Here is a 19966-nt window from a genome sequence, read left to right on the forward strand (position 1 = left end):
ATACATGGCATTAGCTCTTAGATTAGTGTATAAATATCGCCTTCTGATTCAATAAAGTTGGACATTTGTTTGCATCAAACAGGTCTCCGTCTCGCACTGCGACAGTTGCTGTCTCTTTCAAGAGGAGCAGAGACTGTTAACAGGCTTCCAAGAAGCAACAGGGGCTTCATGAGAATCGTGGGGACAGGGAGCAATCCTAGAACGGACATTTTTCATATGAGATTGTTAGTGATTCCAAAGGCATTGCAGATTCTCTCCTCCCTGCATAAAAGATCCCTGACAAGAGAATGCAGTTTTAGAATTTTGGGGTTTTTTTTGTTATAGCTTACCCCATCTCCTCTGGGGAGTGTTCTTGGGTATCAGAAACCCTCAGCATTGCTGCAGCACTCAGGCAGAACAGAGTGAGCAAAGAGCATTGCCTGCAGCTGCATGCAGAGAAGGGGGAGCTGGGCTGTGTCTCTGTCTCTCCCTGCTGAGAGCAGAGGGACCCAGCTCAGAGTACTCAGTGTCTGACCCTTTCTCAAGGTCTCAGCAAACCATTTCCAGCCCAGGACACATGAGGCTCATTGTGCCCCCTGGAAGGCAGCTCACAGCTCGGACAGACACCCCAAGGATGGAATGAGGGCATCTGATGAAGAGAGGTCAGCTCCCTGCCCAGCCTCACTCAGACTGCACTGCCCAGAGCTTCCCAGGGCAGAGCACAGCTGGACACCTCCTTTCCTGAAACCATCTTCATGGGAGGAGCCACAAGAGCTGTGCCTGCAGCTGAAACTTCCGCTCTCAGCCTGACATCAACAGCAAGAGCAGCTGAAGGGGGCATGAAGAGAGGCAGAGGGGCACTCAGGAAAGCCTTTCCCTCCCCCAGCAGTGCACAACCCCTCCCAGATGTTGATAATGCCTGGCAGGCACCTCCAGCCCCTGGGCAGGGGGAGGTGGGCACATGGCAGCATAGATGCACTTCACCTCTTGTGTGAGCAGATGGAGGAGGAGGTGCCCAAAACCCCAGACCCCATGGGCTGGCTGAGGGCTATGCTGTCACACAGACCCTGATGAACCTAGGAAGGTGATGCTGGGTGTATCTGTAGGGTAAAGGAGGCTGAAAGCACTGGCTGAGGTTCCTAGCACACAGGAGGGTGATGGTGTAGGGACTCTCAGCCCCTGATCTCACCTCCCCAGGTGAGGTTTCCTCCCACCTTAACAAGAAAGAGAAAAGTGGAAGTGCAGCCTGAGGAAAGCCAAGTTTCCCAGCAGGAACCTGTGCCCTGACTGTGCATATGAAAAATCCCTCAGAAATAATCTGGGTATGATTTTGGATCCGAGAGCAGTGCTGTCTCACAGAACCCTCTCAAAACAAGAAGGACCCTGCCCTGTCCTCCCTGTCTCCTGGCAGCCACAGCTTCTGCCAGCAGCACGGAGCTCCCTGGGAAGGCTGAGAGTTGCCCCTGGCAGGCAGGCAGGCAGGCAGGCAGCAGAGTCTCTGCCCCAGCACACAGCCCCTGGGCTGCAGGACCCTGCTCTGAAGGACAGCCCTGGGCACCTCTGTCTGCACACACCCCCTCAGCCCCTGCAGCCACCCCAGCAGAAGGCAGCCCCATGCCCTCTCCCTCTGATGCTGCTCCAGGACAGCCCTGCTCTGCCAAACCTTTGCCTCCTGCCCACCAAAATCCTCCGCAAATATCCCATCAGCTGTGGCACAGGCTGCCAGCTGGAGAAGACCCCCTGCAGGAAGCCCAGCTTCACTGCCCTGCAGCCAGAGACTCACCATGGCAGAGGCTGTGAAATTTCTCCCCCAGGCAGCTCTCAGCTCTCCTCCCAGCCCAGGCTGCCTTTCTCCTCTCTCTCCCTCCTCTCTCTCCCCTGCCCTGCTGCCTGCAGGCAGTGCCCTCAGCCCTGCTGCGCTCTGCAGAGGAGCTGCTCCTGCCCAGAGCTCTCTCTCTGCAGCACTCTCTGCTTGCCAGCAACTCTCTCAGTCTCAGGAGCCCGGCCCAGCAGCACAGGACCAGCGCCAGACTTTGCCACTTGCTCAACTCTCTCGGGGCTCCCTCCAGCTCTCCCTGGGGCTCCCCAGGAACCCAGTGTGACACACACTGAAGTCATCGCTCATGTCCCCTCCCTCCCTCCTTTCCAGCACAGCCAGTTCCCCACTAGAGACACAACCTCTGCTTCTCACACTCTCCCACTGGACACCCAGGCACTGCCAGGGGGAATCTCCTTTCCCTCCTCTTGTCTGCAAGCCACGGGTGACACTGGAGGTTCCATGGGTGCTCCAACCTCAGTCAGGGCAGCTGCTCAATTGAGTGGCCAAGCACAGCCCTGTGGTGCTACAGGAAATGTCAGAGCACTCCAGCACAACCACCTGCTGCTGGCACAACAGCACAGCACTGTCACATCCCATGGCCTGACCCAGACAACAGCCAAAGGAGATTCCATCTCCCAGGCCAGAGTTTCCCTTTGCAGGGTAAACAAAGAATGACAGCCTCCTGAGACCATCCAAGTACCCCTTGATCAGATTAAGATGAAATGATACTCCAGGTCTTTTACTCTACAGTCATAATATCAGTTCTGTTGCTCTAGCAAGTAAAATTATTATGAGGAATTTTTAGGGAACACAAATCACTCAAAGATATGTATGGATATATATATTATAAAAGCACAAAATAGATACTTCATTGTTCAGGCTGTGCAATCACAAAGGCTGATTGCTTGGATCACAAAAACCACATAGTCAAATGACATCTCAACAATCCAGTCCCCTCACCCCATGAGTCCAAATATCACAAGGCATGATGATATCATAAGGCAATATCATAAGGCAGTGATATGATGGCTACAAGCTTAGCATCTTGACTCCAGCTTCTTCAATTCAGGCAGTGGTGATCTGTATGATGTGCAGAGTCCTTGTTCTTCAACTTTTGGTGTCATCACATGCAGTAACATTGTAACACTATGTACATAGTAACACTATGTACAATGATCACAAACTTCACAACAGTAGAGCATTACAAAACCAAATAAGAATGGAAAATTTACACAAATGCAGCACAATTACAAATACAAAAAGAACTCATAATTAATTTTGACTCAGTTTTGGTCCTTCAGCAGACTTTGGTAACCTTCATATATCCCATAATCTGCTCTCATGGATAAGTTTTCCTTAGGAACTACATTATCACATATACCCTTGCCATACATGTATCTACCTATGTTACTTGGCTAGTAAATTTCCATGAGACTCCCTTAAACTATTGCTACTTCTATACTTCTACTTCTGTAAAACCATTGAATATATGTTCCTTTAAACTACTACTTTTATTTCTCTAAAACTACTGCTTCACAAGAAATCAGTCAATCGATCAAGCAAGCAAGGAAGATGTTCTGGGGCTTTTCAGCCAGATTCTTTTCTACTGAGCTCTCTCATTCAATCCTCATGAAAAACTATTGGAGCTTTAATTCTCTTATTTCAGGAGACAACTGACAGAAGCCTTACTGCAGGCTGATCAAGATGACCCATTACATCACCCATGGTGTCACAGAGGCCTCTTCTCCCAAGGGAACAATGAGAGGAAAAGAGGACATGGACATGGCCTGAAGTTGCACCAGGGGAGGTTTAGGCTAGATCTGAGGAAGAATTTCTTTACTGAGAGAGTAGTTAGGTGTTGGAACGGTCTGCTTAGGAAGGTGGTGGAACAACCATCCCTGGAAGGATTTAAAAACCGTGTAGTAGAGATGATCCTGCTCTGTTGCTGTCAGCATTGTCCTGCAGTCTGCTGCCTCCCTCTTGTACTGCTCCCTCAGCTGCACGCCCAGCCTGCTGTGCAGGAAAAGTGTCCAGGATCCCATCCTGCCACATCCCTTTAGGAGGGTGTCTTAATTGTAAATACTTTTCTGGTTTTTCCTTATTTGGTAAAAAGCCTTCATGACGCTGAAACAAATATTAAATCTGAAATTTTGAGTGGGATATGAAGTGGTTCCCGATCTGACTACATTTTGTTCTCCACAAGAAGTTGAAATAAGCATCATTGGTGTGATGGAGCTTGGAAAATGAGGTCAAAATGACCCTTCATACTTTGCTGTGATGGGTTAAGTAATGACAGATGAAATCTAATTTCCATTAAAATCTCATCTGTCATTGAGTGTAGCTTTAATGTTTTTCACTGGTATGGAGGCATTGATGGTTCTTCAAATGGGAGCTTTGCCTGAAGCTCTTCCCGCACTTGGGACACTTGTATGGACGCTCACCTGCATGGATCCGTAGGTAATAGGAGAGACCCAAGCTGGCTGTGAAGCTCTTTTCACACTGGGGACACGTGTAGGGTTTTTCCCCAGCGTGGACATATTGGTGATGAATCCAAGTGGTGCTATGTGGGAAAACAGTCTGCGGAGGCTTAAGGATTCCATGTGCACATCAATATGATTGTATGAAATCGTTTATTAACAGCTTGCACTCACTTTATATAGAGAAGTCTTGTTTACACCATCATATCATGCAGGTGGCTTTGTATTCCAATTACACATTCCATTCTCACGGAAACACTCTTCTCACATAATTATTTCCCTCTTCTGTTGCCAATTAAGTTATCTCTTTCCCATTAGCTCATTTTTAGAAAACCTCTAACTAGGCCTCAATAACCATTAACCCAATGTGGCCTAAATTGAAGTAAGTCAGGATTGCTCACAACCTGTATATTTCTGAACTGTTTCCCCAACAGTGCTATTGTTGAAGGCCTTCCTGCAGTGAGTGCAGGGATACAACTTCTCTCCTGTATGGATGAGGTGATACTCTGATAAACTGGAACTCCAGGTAAACTCCTTCCCACACTCCAGACACTTATAGGGTCTCTCTCCCTTGTGGATGCGGCGATGCTGTGATAAATGGGAATTCTGGGTAAACTCCTTCCCACAGTCGGAACATTTAAAGGGTTGTTCACCCATATGGATCCCTTGATTCTTGATAAAATTCCATCTCCTTCTAAAACCTTTACCACAGTCAGGGCAGGTGTAGGACATGGTGCCTGTGTGATGGTGTCACAATTGGACCAGGTCCGAGCTGTCACTAAAATGTCTCCCGCAGTCAGGACCTCTCTGAGGTCTCTCACCCCGATGAATTTTCCGGTGCTGGAGATGGGCCAAGCGGATCCTAAACCGATCCTTGCCAATGTCTAATTTTTCTCCAGGATGGATTCAGTGATATTTCACCAATGTCGTGCTTTGACCAAAAGCTGTCTTATCTTTGGGTCACCCAGAGACGTTTTTGTCCAGATAGAGTAACCGCGTGCCTATGAAAGAAGCCATAGTGCAGTGAAAAAGTAGTGGTGGGGTTTTTGTGCGGTGATGGAAGCCAAAACCTACACCAAACTTACTGTGGGTGAAAATGGAGTGTGAGGTGGAATGAGGAGGTTACCCATAGAGTTGGACAACCACTGATCATCCTTGACTTCATCTTTAGGAGCTAAACTGGCACCTAAATCTCAAAGGGGAATTGGGTGGGAGACAGTTTGCTAGTGTTTTGAGCCACTCCTGACGTGAATTGGTGTCACAGTTTAACACTGACCCGGCAATTAAACCGAATAACAGACGCTCTCTTTAATCTCTCTCTCCCCTCGATGAAGAAAGGAGAGAGAATAAGGGAGAGAGACTTATGAGTTGGAAACTAAACTACACAACTTTAATGAAACAGTAATGGTAAATAGGGAAAAATTACTAAATATATACAAATATACAGGAAAATGGAAACCACATTCCTCCCCCCTCTCCCCCAATAACTCTCACGTCACCACCGAGGCTGTAGGGCAGCCCTGGGAAAGTCCAGGCTGGACTCCTGGAGTCGGCAGCAGTCGGGAACTGGAGGCAGGAACACACAGATATGGGCTGGCACGGATCAGGACCACAGGCAGATGAACAGACAGGATCCTTCCAGGATGCCGGGGAGGAAGGGAAGCAGGAAAAGATCTGGAAAGATCTGGCTCGGCCCTCGTGATGCCTCAAATTTATACTGAGTGTGACGTATATGGGATGGAATACTCTGTTTCGTCAATTCTGGCATCTATCTTGTCTGTTCCTCCCCAAAGGAGGGTTCAGGTGGGACCTCTTTATCCTCCTGGACAGTAAAACGTTTTCCTCAGAGCTGAGTGTCCTTGGCTCTGCATACCAGTCTCTAGCAGTAACTATAAACATCAAGTGTTATCAATCCTAGAAACAGACACTGAGAAACTTGCTGTTAGTTTCAGCAAGTGCAGCTACTTACAAGGGACTTAGCTAAAAGCAAAAGTACAGAAACAGAAAACCACCTTTATCCTGGTCCAAACCAGGACAATTGGGATCACCCCATTGCTCTTGAGTTGGGGTCTCCTGAGATGTTTTGGCAATCCCTGATTATGGTTCCTGAGCCCTGGTGTTATTAAGTCCCCTGGAAGGATTCTGGGGTTGCCAACATTACCCCTGGATCCAGGGTAATTTGAGGGTCCCCAGTGGCAGCCACTCCAAAAAAAACTTTGGGGATGACTTGGGGATCCCCTATCAAAGATGCCCAACCCAGGATTAGTTGGGAATCCCCCAATGAAGTGGGGGGAGACCAAATCACAGCTCCTCAACCCACTTGAAGAGGTTGGGGGGTCGCTAAACTTACCGCCCTCACCCCAGGGATAAGTTTAGTTCCCCCCTCTCACCCATCCTCCCCCCCTCCCCCATCTTGTGCTGCTCACCCCCAGTTAAGGCAGTACTGGGATAATCACCCCCCTCCCATCACTTCCCGGTACCTGCAGGGGGGGCACAGCCCAGGCCGGTGGGGAGGTGGGGGCGATGCTCTGGCAGTCACCAGTGTGGGGGTCCTGGCTGCGGGGCAGGGGGTTTGGGTGCAGCCCCAGGGTGGCGGAGCGAAACTTCCCGGGAGCTGCAGCGTGATTGCGGGAAGCAGTGGGGAGAGAAAGAAAAGGTGGGGCCTTGGGGGAGAGGGACCCAACCCAGGGGGTGAAGTTGGAAGTTGGCAGGGGGGGGATGACCTGGGGGGGCTGGGCACATCAGGCTTGTGTCCTGAGGGGGTTGGGGACCTCAGGCTTCTGGCATGGATGTGCCCCACACTCCCCAGGCTCCCTGGAAGCAGGACTGAGTAGCCACTAGAAACTCTGCCTGGACAGAACCAGGGGGGTTTGGGGAGAAAAGCCTCAGAATCAGCTCCTCAAACACCCAGAGCTTTTGCCAGCTGTGCTACTTGAGCATTTCAAGCACACACAATCCAAAGACAGCTCTCACAGCAGCCACAATGCCTCTGCCATCAACATCTTCAAGCAGGGGAAAGGAACCACTCTAAGAGCTGCAGGGCAGAAAAGAGGGGCAGCTGAGAGCAGTCCCGAGGGGAGAGCAGTGCTGGAGACGAAACACCTTCCCCTCTGGGGAAAGGAGAGAGGACAAGGGAGAGAGACTGAGGGGCTGGAAACTCAACTGCACAGCTGGCATGGAACAGCACTGCTGGAAAGGAAAAGAATGAAATCTAGACAGGGAGAAAAAAAAGCCATATCACCTTCCTGCCCCTTTCCCCAGCCATGCTCACATTGCTAAAATGAGACTTATATTGTAACGAGGCAACCAGGTGCCCCTAATTGCCAGGGAGTGGGCATGAGCTTGTGTTAAGCCCACCTGTGGCTAATTAGGGCAGGCCCCCACTGTGCATGAGCAGGACCAGTGGGCCAATAAAAGGTGAGGCCTGAGACACAGGCTCAGCTCAGTCTTGAGCTAGTCAGCAGAGAGATCAGTTGATCTCAGAGCAACAGCATGGATCCAGTCTAGTCAACCCTGTGGGCTCTAGGCTCGGAGAACTGTTTGTGAGTCTCTGCTGGAACAGCTGGTTGGACCTTGAAGTGCCATACCCTAAAAGAGGTTTTTCTTGCTACAGAGACTTTTAAAAAAAATTTTGTATATTTCAGTTCAAAACTTACATCACCCTGGCATGGGTGCTCTAGGGCTGCAGATCCACATCTGCCGATCCATGCTTCTCCATAGGCTGCAGGGAACAGCTGCCCTCTCCCCACAGCCTGCAGGGGAACTTCTATTCTGGCCCTTCCTTCATTCACCGGCCTTGGTGTCTTGTGGAGGGCTTGGAGCAGGCTGCTTGCTGTACCATAGAATCATAGAATGTGCTGGGTTGGAAGGGACCTCCGAGATCATCGAGTCCAACCCTTGAACCACCGTTGCGGTTGCTAGACTATGGCACTAAGTGCCCCATCCAGTCTCTTTTTAAATATCTCCAGGGACGGAGAATCCACTACTTCAGTGGGTAGCCCATTCCAATGCTTGATCACTCTTTCCGTTAAGAAATTCTTTCTAATATCTAACCTAAACTTCCCCTGGCACAACTTAAGACCATTCCCTCTTGTCTTGTTGAAAGTCGTCTGGCGAAAGAGACCAACCCCCACCTGGCTACAACCTCCTTTCAGGTAGTTGTAGAGTTGTACTAGGGGCAGCTCTCCATCTCCCAAGAGGAGTGCTCCTTCTCAGCAGTTGTGGTTTCTGTCTTACTCCTCAACACCATCTGAGCAATATTAATAGCAACCACTAGGAGGTTCACAAACATAAAGCCATTTTGGCCACACTCTAGTGGACTCAGCCTGGAATAAAACAGAGTGGTATCATGTAGTGTAACAAGGCATCCAGGTGCCCCTAATTGCCAGGGAGTGGGCGTGATCTTGTCTCAAGCCCACCTGTGCCTAATTAGGGTGGGCCCCCACTGCGCATGAGCAGGACCAGGGGGCCAATAAAAGGTGAGGCCTGAGACACAAGCTCAGCTCGCTCCCGAGCTAGCCAGCAGAGAGGCCAGTTGCTCTTGGAGTAACAGCACCGATCCGGGCTAGTCAACTCGGAGAGCCGTAGGCTTAGAGCATTGCTTGTGAGTCTCTGCTGGAACACCTGGTTGGACCTTGAAGTGCCGTTCCCTAAGAGAGGTTCATCTTGCTACAGTATCATTTGCCAAATAAAACTGAAAGTGTAATTACCAACTAAATTCTTTATCTCTTCAGATAGTGAGAAAAGAATGATAAAATCCTCTGATAAAGTCAGAAGCAAAACCCAAAATACCTTCACACACTGATGGGCCCCACTGAGCCTGCCAGAGCCTCCTCATGGCCTCGTTAGAGCAGATCCCTGGAGGCCATGATTGCAGGAGGCAAAGGCCCTGTGCTGGTGGCTGTAATGCTGAGAAAACCCTTTGGTTTGTTGGATGCAGCAGAAAGGCCAAGCCCTGACCCCAGGCCCTGGGAAGACAGGTCCTGTCTCTCACAGAGGGCTCAGGGCTCTTCCTGGGGCAGTGGGGTGTAAGGGTGACCGAGGATAAATGTAGGAAAATTCTCTGACACCTCCTGGCCTCCCATATGAGGGGCTATCATAATAATAAGTTTCACTTTGGCGAGGGGGGGGGGAGGGCTACTGCATGGAAAAGATTTAAATCAGATCTTGAACACAGCCAAACTCCCTCCTCGGTTTTACATTTCAGTCATGTATTCTGAGGTCTGTCAGAGTTATCCACTGAGGACCAATATTGCTTAAAAATAGCTGGACATCCCGAGCGGTCCTGCCAAGCCAAACCATAATACATTTGTTTATGGCATGGACTGTTACTGTTGCCAAAAACCTCAGTCTTATCCTTAGCCAAAGGGCGTTTCGAGCAGTCTATGGTAGTGCAATTTCTATCCTCACAATGCCATCCCAGAATCAGGGTGTATTTGCATCTGGAGAAACCTAGAGTTTTTTCAGTACCTGTTTTAATATCCTGATCTGTCAGCTTACGGCTGAGGCAAAATTCCCCCTCTGGGACATGGTGAAGATCCCAGGCAGGCGAATCATTGTCCCAAAAAACAGGAGTTTTACTCATATGTGCTTTAGAATAGGGATGCAACATCCATTTAGGGTGGACAGGGTGTGCCATCCACGGACATTGTGTGAATCCCTGATGTGAGCCACAGACCCAACAATTTTGCAAATCCAGGACCGTACTTATCTTTTGTCCCAAATTGAGGAAAGAATTTTTATCCCAGGGTTCGTGAATCAATGTGTTCCTTGGCATATCAATCAAATCAAGTTCTGCGAAACCAACCAAACATGTTACAAGCAACAGCATTTCCGGAACAATTAGAAATAAAATCATGTTCTTATAAAGCACTGCGTATAAGCCAAAAAGGTGGCTAATCTTCTAGCTGTCACGTAGTAACTTCTTCGGCACTCAGTATCAGAGTAGCCAATTCTGAGACTGAGCTGGGGGGGGGGGTTTCCTGTTCCAAGAAACGCTGAAGCTAGTAAGCAGTCTTCCTCTCGCAATACACAAAACCTAATCACACAAAAGGACCAAAGAGACACATTGGTATCCAGGATACAAAGTAACCATTTACTGCACACAGACTATCCAATTTATACTAATCTTGTGTTGCTTGTCATTCATATCAGTTGCCACCCATGTGTTTGAATTCAGTGGATGCTGCAAAATTAATCTAATTTTACCTATGTTAGGTAAATTCACATAAGCAGTTTGCCCAGGTTGTAGGCGCTGCCTGAAATTCCTGGGAGGCTGCTTCTCAGCGTTGTTATCTTGATTAGGCGACAAGGGAAAGAATGCAGTCAGGCAGGGACAGCCGTTCACACCCCACCGATTATTGATTGTGGCAACTGCATAATTAAGTTTGTCATGTCAATTACTTTCTTGAGGCCAAATGAGCTTTTTTATTAATCCATTAGTCCTTTCTACAATTCCATTAGCCTGCGGATAGTAAGGAATATGAAAAGTCCAGTTAATATTTTCACTTTTTGCCCATTGCTGGACCAGGTGGGAAGTGAAATGAGTACCATTATCAGACTGAATACTGGTAGGCTTAGGCAAAATTCCAAAGAGCTTTTTCAGGAAAGAAACAGCATTTTCCCTATTTGCTTTTGCATAAGCTTCAGCACATGTTAACCCAGATATCACTTCCACCATTACAATAACATATTGTTTGTTTCCTGACTTCCGGAAGGGTCCTATATAATCTATTTGCCAAGTAGACCACAATGTTTTACCATCTCTGAGATGTAAGCGATCAGCTGTCAGAGGATGTTCTCCCAATCGAATTTTACATAAATCACAAGCAGAAATAATTGTTTTACATTGCTCACGTGACACAGACCAACCACGTGATTGTGCTTCTTTATATAAATCAAAGATACCAGAATGACCCCTTTTGCAATGAAGCCATTCCAACAATTTTCCCCATTCTTGGACTTCACCTTGATTAAGAGCATCTCTGATTTCAATGACATTAATTCTTGCCAATTCATCAACTAGGTTATTATATTTGCTTGCTTCATTTTTCAAATCGGATTGGTGAGAAGGTACCCATCCTACATGAAAATTGGGATTTCGTTTAGCAATTTCTAGGATTTCCTTCCATTTTTCTGTATGCCATACTGGTACACGATTAATTTCCCAATTATTAATCTCCCAGAAAGTTACCCATTCAACACAGCCTTTAAATACAGCAAAAGAGTCTGTATAGATATATACAGGTTCTGTAGTGGCTTTTTCTTTTACAAATACATTCAAAACAGCATCCAGTTCGCCTACTTGTGCACTTCCTTCATCTTGATTTATTATTTGTTCCCCTGTGAAAGGTTTAATTGCAGCTGATTTAAAAAACCATGTTTTCCCCTGTCTTCTGTAAGAAGCATCAGTGAACCAGGCATTATGCATACTGCTTTCAAATTCTGGGGCTTCCTTAATGGGGCTAGGAGTTTTCATAATTAAATCTTTTTCATTCGTGGAGTCAAGGGGTTCCTGAATTTTCAATTGCTTGTCTGGGCCTTCAACAATTTGAAACAGCTCAGCAAAATATTCAATTTGGGAAAACCATTTCCTGATAGTCCCTTTCTGAGAAATCCCATCAGGGGCGGTTTCCCAGATAAGCACTTTAAAGGGTCCCTGCAGGATTACCTGTTGTTTTCTAATTATCTTGCTTATCTCTTTCAGTGCCCTGCTGACTGTAAGCAAAGCCTTTTCTAGAATTGAATAGCGCTTTTCAGAGGCTTTTAATGACTGTGAATAAAACGATATAGGTCTGGGGGGTCCTGCTGGGCCTTGTTGCCAAAAGTGATAAGAGAAGGCGCTAGGGGAAAAACCCTTTTCAATTATTATTGGGTCTGCAGGGTGGAGAGGTCCCAGGGTCTGAAAGGTTTGTGCCTCTAGGAGTAGAAGTTTTAAAGCTTCCTCATGGTTGTGATTCCACTCCCATAGGCGATGCTTTTTCAGCAGGTCATATAAAGGCCTGGCATGTAAAGGCATATAAAGGCTGGTATGTGCTTTCGCCAATATTGCAAAGTCCCCATAATTTACTGCAATTCCTTTTTATTTGTGGGTGCTTTTATTTCTCCTAAGTGAGAAAGTGTATCAGTAGGAATGGTCCCTGTTCCAACTTTCCAGTTGATCCCTAGAAATTTAGTTTCTTGGGACGGAGGTTGTCTTTTTTCCTCAGGTATTTCAATTTGTAATCTTGTTAAGTGCCCAATTATGGCATCATAAACTGTTCTCACAACTTGCTCAGTTTTACCACCTATCAGTACATCATCAATGTATTGGTAAATCTTCACATCTGTGTTATATTTTATTTCTGTGATATTTTCCAGCTCCTGTGCAAGAGCATGGTGAGCCAGCGCGGGAGAATGTTTATAGCCCTGAGGTAACATGGTGAAAGTATATTGTATTCCATTCCAAGTAAAAGCAAAATATTTTTGATCTTCAGGGTCAATTGGAATTTGGAAAAACATATCTTTTACATCCAGAGATGCAAGCACTGGGTGTGCTGCTTCCTGGATTTCTAGCACCAGATCTGCAATGTTTGGGATGGCTGCAGATAATTTTTCAGTATTGGCATTCAATTTCCTATAATCTACAGTCATTTTCCATTTTCCATTTGGTTTTCTTATGGGCCAAATCGAGGAATTATAAGGTGAATGACAAGGCACAATTATACCTTTCCGTTTCAAGTCAGAAATTACATCCCTGATACCTTCTCTAGCTGCTAAGGGAATAGGATACTGCTTAATATTCGTGATTTTGCTTTGGGGGAGGCGAGGGGCGGCTGTTAGCAGTCTAACTTTAAGACTGGGGGTGCCAAAATTCCAAAGACGACCGTTTTCATCTCTCCACGATCTGCCAATCAATACATCCATTCCTAACAAATTGTAAGGGATATTATCTACAATAATCTGGGTTCGGATTAACTCTTTGTCTCCCGGTAGTTTAAGGGAAACTTTAGCTGTCTTTTGCAACACAGAGGTTCCCAAAGCACCACTAAAAAATATTGGTTTGAGTGAAGAATTAATACCACATTTTTTGGCTACATCAGATTTTAACGTGGAGATCTGTGTCCACTACAAATGTGACAGGGTAGCATTTTGGCCCAACAGCGCACTTAAGTTCCAAATCTCCATTTTTATTCAAGACCAATTTTAGCACATTTTGCCAGTCTTTTGGAGGACTTGATATTTTTGGATTTAATTGTTCATAATTTTCAGAGCAGTCATTTTGATTTGTAGGGAGAGTTTCCCAAGGTTTATTCAGGGGGTCAGTAGAATTTACTGAACTGGGGTCAGGACCTGTCTCCTCTCTCTGCTTTCTTTTTGCTTTCTTTTTAGTAGCAGAGAGAGGGCCTTTTAGTTTCCCGAAATATGGTAATTTCCAGATCTTTCCCCTGAATGTGACCTGGCAGGCCATCCCTCTACCAAGGCTTTTAGATGGCCATAGGTAAAATTGTGAGTCAACAGTGAAGGGGGAATGCCTTTTCGTTTAGCTTCCTCTTTAAGCTTTGCAAAAGGTCCAAATTCACCTGGTGGTGAATTATTTCTGTCTCGAGTGGGCCTATTTGGATGTGGAGTATTAGTATTAATATTATAATTATTATTTCTGTAATTGTTATTTCTTTGTCTGCCTTCTCTATTTGCAACTGTCCAGTCACCCCGTGATTCCTCCTGCTGGTGGGGAGGAATTTGGGGAGGTCTGGCAGCCGCAGCGGCATACGTCAACTTTTTATTATCATTATATTTTGCTGGGGTTTGAAGAATTCTTACAGATGTAGAATCAGCTTTGGGTGCCACATATTTGCATCCAAATTCTGTCAATTCAGTAAGCAGATCGGACCAAGTATAGTCCGTGCCTAATAGCGAATTTCTATTTGACTTTTCGATTCTAGCCTTGATCTGTAGGGCTAGATTTTGCAGTTGCGTAGGTAGCCCTCTGATGAGAATATCCATCCTCTCAGGTTTTACCTTTAGCATAAGTGGGTTCTCCTGGTTAATCACCAGAGCATGGTCATAAATCATTTGAATCACACTGGCTTTATGAACATTACCCAGCAGCTGGGTGAGGCCTCCTCTTAATACATGGGGTTCTCCTCTTGTTATGGGATCATTGAAGCCCATATTATAGGCAGCTTGTTGGGTCAGGGACCAGGGCGCTCTGGAGTTACCAGTAATTAACATAACTCCAGGACCCCAGTGACCAGATGCTTCTTTTTCTGATAATAGTATGTGGTCTCCACTGGAAGATGAAACCCTTACCACATAGTCTATATCAGTTTCCATAGGCAATCTGCCAAGTTGTCTTTTTAATTGGCTCAGTTCCAGAAGAGAATATGGAAACTCCTTATGAGTCACCAGTTCTCGCCCTGAATCTAATTCACCTGTATGCTCTGTTCTACTTACAGGACGAAGATGTTTATGTGTTACAGTCAAATTTTCTTCTTCTGAAGAATCAGAAGTCTCATGACAGGAGGAAGATTGAGTAGAGGATTTCTCGCTCATTACAGCGAGCTGCTGAACTTTTTCCTCCAATTTATCAAATTTTTTAGCTCCAGTTCTTATAAAAGTGCTGACCCATTTGCATAATTCAGCCATTTCTCCCTCGGGCGGGTTAACAGCCTGAGGGGGAGTTCCTGCTTGTGTGGTACCAGCTTTCAGCTGCGGCTTTGATTTTAAAATGGAGGGTCTGCCCCTCTTTTTAGGTGCAAAATGCACAGTTTTTCTGCGGGGTTTTTCAGGAGATACATGTTCCCCATCGTCCGATGTATATTCAGACGCAGATGTAGTGCCTTCCAGCATTGGGCCAGGGTCAGTACTGATTTCAGAATTTGGCTCAGCTTCCTCAATATTTCTTAGGAGGTCCCTGAATTCTACAAACATGACACCTTCCAGATTTTCCAATCTTTGGCACATTTCTTCCTTCTCCTGCCAAATTATAGCAGCAGGGATAAAGAAGGCACGAGCGTTGAAAAAGTCTAACCCTTGTTTTTTCACTCGTTTTTTGCTTTGTCCAGAGCGGAAGGAGTGTCTAAGATTTTTACTGATTTGGCAAGGGAGGTAAAGTCACCTTTCTTATAATTTGTGTAAATTAAATCATAAAGAGTATCCTTCGGGATATAGTTATGAGTTGTTAGGTGGTCCCAGAAAGGATGAACAAGAGCATATTCACGGAATTCTTCCTCCTGATAGAGAGAAAAAGTCTGGCTTTTACCTCCGCTAGGCTTAGCAGAGCAAGCGATGGCCTCCATTTGTTTTTACTTTGACTTTAAGTTATTTTAAATTTCTTTAAGAGTTAGTTTTGCAATTCAGGCGTCAGTCTAAGAGCAGGCTCTGATATTATTCCTCTGTTGCCCGTAACCAAAACACAAACCAACAGAGTCAGTTTATGCGGTGCTTTATTCAGGGCCCAGGAAGCCTGAGGACTAGCGTCCAAAGTCAGGGTTCCGAAGACCCTCATTTTTGGTTCAGCTTTTATACTTTTTTCATTACAGGCCACGTACAGAGTTACATAAATTTTAGTCACAAACTGTCACATAGATCATGCAGATAACAATAGACAAACAGTCACATAGATCTTACAAATAACAATAGATAGTAATTTCTTAAACTGTAAATCCACGGTTTACTGTTTCAGCTGTCATTACCACCTGGCCCACCACCTGGATACAATATTTTATCTTGATCTTTGGTATATGGCCCCAGTTTGCTTAACTATTCTCCTTTTGATTAATGTTTTTGCTGATGGGGTCAACACACTCCTTATTCTCCTTTGATCATTGTTCTTGTAAGGGTTAGCTCACTCTTAACTAGTTACTTATTTCCAGAGTTTTAGTCTACCCGAGCCCCTTCTAACTCTTAATTTGTCCATTTTAAAATTTTACAACCAATATTATTTTATTTCTACTATAAACTGTAACACCTCGATTTGATCCTGTCCGTGACGCCAATAAAAATGTCGCGATCCGCTTATTATTTTATGTATATTAATTATGAGGATAAATCAGCCACTACCCAGAGACAATGCTTGAATCACTTAATAACCAGATTGTTGGATTTAAAATTAGTTACAAGGGTTTATTTCTAAAAAACAGGGAAAGCTGGTTTACTAGAAACAAGGCCTTTTGCATAAATTAATTACCTAAACTAAAGAGTCGTTAAGAGTAGCAAAGGGAGAACAAAAGAGAGAAATTGTCACCATGCGCGGGACCTGGCCTCGGGCTGGGGGCTGCTCCTGGTTCTCTGCGGTTCGAGCCGTTGCTCTGTCTTGTCGTAGCTGGAAGTCGAGGTGCTGAGCTTGGGGAGCATCTGGACGAAGAAGCCCACTTTTCCTTCTTTTCCTAGGGTTTTTTATACCCCAAAAAGAAAGAGGGGTTCCCTTCATTCAAAATGGCCCTGATACATACAGATCTCCAGGCTTCCTGGGATGAGTCATTTCTTATCTTTGTTTCCTGGAATCCTGCTAGGTTTGGGCGACCTGATAAATAGCCTTTATCTTCTAGGTGTCTGTCAGGCATACACTGAGGTAAACATATGGTAATTACAAGCCGGATGAAAGGAAAAACTGATTCAAGAGACATATTTTATATTTTCGGTTCCACATGTATACCACAGTGTAGCAGGAGGAGCCATTCTTGCTCCTGAAGCTCGACAAGCTGCTGGTCTCTTCCAGGACTCCAGCCACCACACAGCACTTCCAGGGTAGAAGTGTAGCAGGAAGAGCCTTTCTTGCTCCAGAGGCTCGACGAGCTGCTGGCCTCTCCATGCCTCACACCAGAGCAAGCTGAGCTTCCTTCTGTGGGTGTATGTCCCACCTTTATTGGCCCCCTGGTCTTGCCCATGCCCAATAGGGGCCTGTCCTAATCAGGCACAGGTGGACTCACACCCACTCACTAGCAATTCGAGGCACCTGGTTGACAATGTCTCTCTACACCACAGTGTGACACTGGTGAAAATCATTGAATCCATCCAGAAGAAATACTTGATATTGGCAAGGAATGTAGGAAAAGGTTTAGGCCCTTCTTCACCATCAGAAAATCCATCGGGGTGAGAGACCCCAGAGATGTCCTGACTGCGGGAGATGGTTTAGCGACAGCTCGGATCTGGTCCAACGGTGACACCATCACACAGGCACCATGTCCTACACCTACCCTGACTGCAGGAAAGGTTTTAGGAGGAGATCAGTTTTATCCAGCATCAACGGATCCATATGGGTGAGAAACATGTTAAATGTTCCGAGTGTGGGAATGACTTTAGCCAGAGTTCCAGTTTATTACGGCATCACCATATCCACATGGGAGAGAGACCCTATGAGTGTCTGGGGTGTGGGAACGAGTTTACCCAGAGTTCTGCATTATCACGCCATAACCTCATCCATACAGGAGAGAAGTTGTTTCCCTGCACACACTGCGGGAAAGACTTCAACAACAGCACCTCTTGGATTCATCACCAAGATGTCCACACTGGGGAAAAACCCTACATGTGTCCCCAGTGTGGGAAGGGCTTCACAACCAGCTTGAGTCTCTCCCAACACCTACGGATCCATAAGGGTGGACGTCCCTACAAGTGTCCCGACTGTGGGAAGAGCTTTTCCAGGAGCTCTGATCTCATCAGGCATCGTCTCATCCACACAGGAGAGAAATCCTACTCATGTCCCCACTGCTCCAAGAGCTTCAGGCGAAGCTCCCATTTGCTGAGACATCAGCATCTTCATAGGGGTGATCGACCCTAACACTGGTCCCAGTGTGAGAAGAGTTTTTACCAGAGCTACAATCTACTCTCTTGTCACCAGACCCACCTCAGCCATCACCAGAAATGAAGGGGCCTGGCCAAGGTCACCACATTTTCCAGGCTTTAGAGTTTCTAAGCTTCCACGTCTTTAGATTCTTTGAAAACAAACAAGGTAAAAGAAAGAAGTGATTATCTCAATGACACACTCGTTAGAGGAGGTGTCTGAATGGGACAAGGTCTATTTCTTTTTTTAGTTCAGGAACGCCCATATGAAGCATTTTAGAGTGAACTTGCAGTAGGACTCTGAAAGAAAACAGGACTGAAAATTTGGGATTGTGTCATTTTGAGGTGAAAAGAAACCTTTTCCACTAACATGCCTTTTTAAGGAAATTTAGATGCAGAAATTAGACTTTACACTTCAGTGTCCAGATGATTGTGGCTGCAAAACTGGGTGGACGTACACTAGCCTGAAGTTTGATACCATTTGGGTTTTTTTTTTTTATTAATAAGATACTCAATGAAATTTTACAAATGTGCAATGGAGCAATCTCTTATGGCTGTTGGGGTGCAAAGGGTTGGAGAATGCTTTGTGTGCTTTGTGGTTGGGACCCTGTCCTCAAAACCCCCTCTCTTTGTCCCACCCTGAGGTGTGCATAAACCAGTTTCCAGCACAGTGACTGGAGAGGTAGGAGATAGAGCTGATGGAGTGTAGAAAACAAATCCGCAGAGGCTTAAGGACAACACGTAGTCACCAATATGGTTAAAATGAAGTTGTATATTAACAATTCATGCTCGCTTTATATAGAACCCTTGTTTATATAACGATATCTTGCAGGTGGCTATATCTTGGCCACAGATTCTATTCTCACACAACTTCTGCTGGCTAATCATTACTCTGCTATTCTTCTTTTCCTGCTGCCAGCTCCTTTATCTTTTTCCCATAGCTCATCTTTCAGTAACCTTGGAACTAGGTCTCACGGCCCTGATCTTACTCTCGCTAAAGCTAAATAGTCAGGATTGCTCACGTCTGTTTTCTTCCAGACAGTTTCCCAACAGTGGAGAAGAGAGAGACTGAGCTGTCCGAATGGCCATGACTCCATCTGTTCAGCTGAAACCCTTGGCTCGGCAGACCATTCTCTATCAGTAACTGTAAACATTGAGTGTTATCAGTCATAATTCACATAACAGCAATTAATGTGGGGCATGAATTCATACTCTCCAAAGTTCCATGCTTTACTGATTTAGCTAGCCAAGCAAAAATTAGGTATTCTCACCCAGTGTTAGATTCCCCTGTATTACACATTGTACTTCTCCATCGTCCATCATCACCCACCAAGTATGTCCAGGTCCTTGAGCAAAAGCAACCCCACGAATGGGTGTGCCTTTCCCAGAGGCAGGAAAAACACAAACAGTTTTCCCTAGCAGATTCTTTTCATGCACCACAGGCACTTTGTCCCCATCTACTGTGTGCAGAAGATCTGACTGAGCAGGACCAGCTCGATTGATGGAACCCCTGGTGTTAACTAACCTGGTGGCTTTTGCCAAGTGCTTGTCCCAGGTTTTAAAGGTTCCACCACCCATTGCCTTTAAGGTAGTTTTTTACAGTCCATTGTACCTTTCAATTTTACCTGAGGCTGGTGCATGATAGGGGATATGGTATCCCCACTCATTGCCATGTTCTTTGCCCCAGTTATTTATGAGACTGTTTTTGAAATTACTTCCATTATCTGGTTCAATTCTGGTGTACCATATCACCACAAGACTTGTTTCTCTAGGCCCAGAATGGTGTTCCGGGCTGTGGCATGAGGCACAGGATATGTTTCCAGACATCCTGCACTTGCCTCCACCATTTTCAGCACATAGGTCTCACCCTGGCGGGTTTGAGGCAGTGTGATGTAGTCAACTTGCCAGGCCTCCCCATACCTATATTTTG

The sequence above is a fragment of the Calypte anna genome, chromosome W (genome assembly GCF_003957555.1).
Source record: "Calypte anna isolate BGI_N300 chromosome W, bCalAnn1_v1.p, whole genome shotgun sequence".
Taxonomy (NCBI): Eukaryota; Metazoa; Chordata; class Aves; order Apodiformes; family Trochilidae; genus Calypte; species Calypte anna.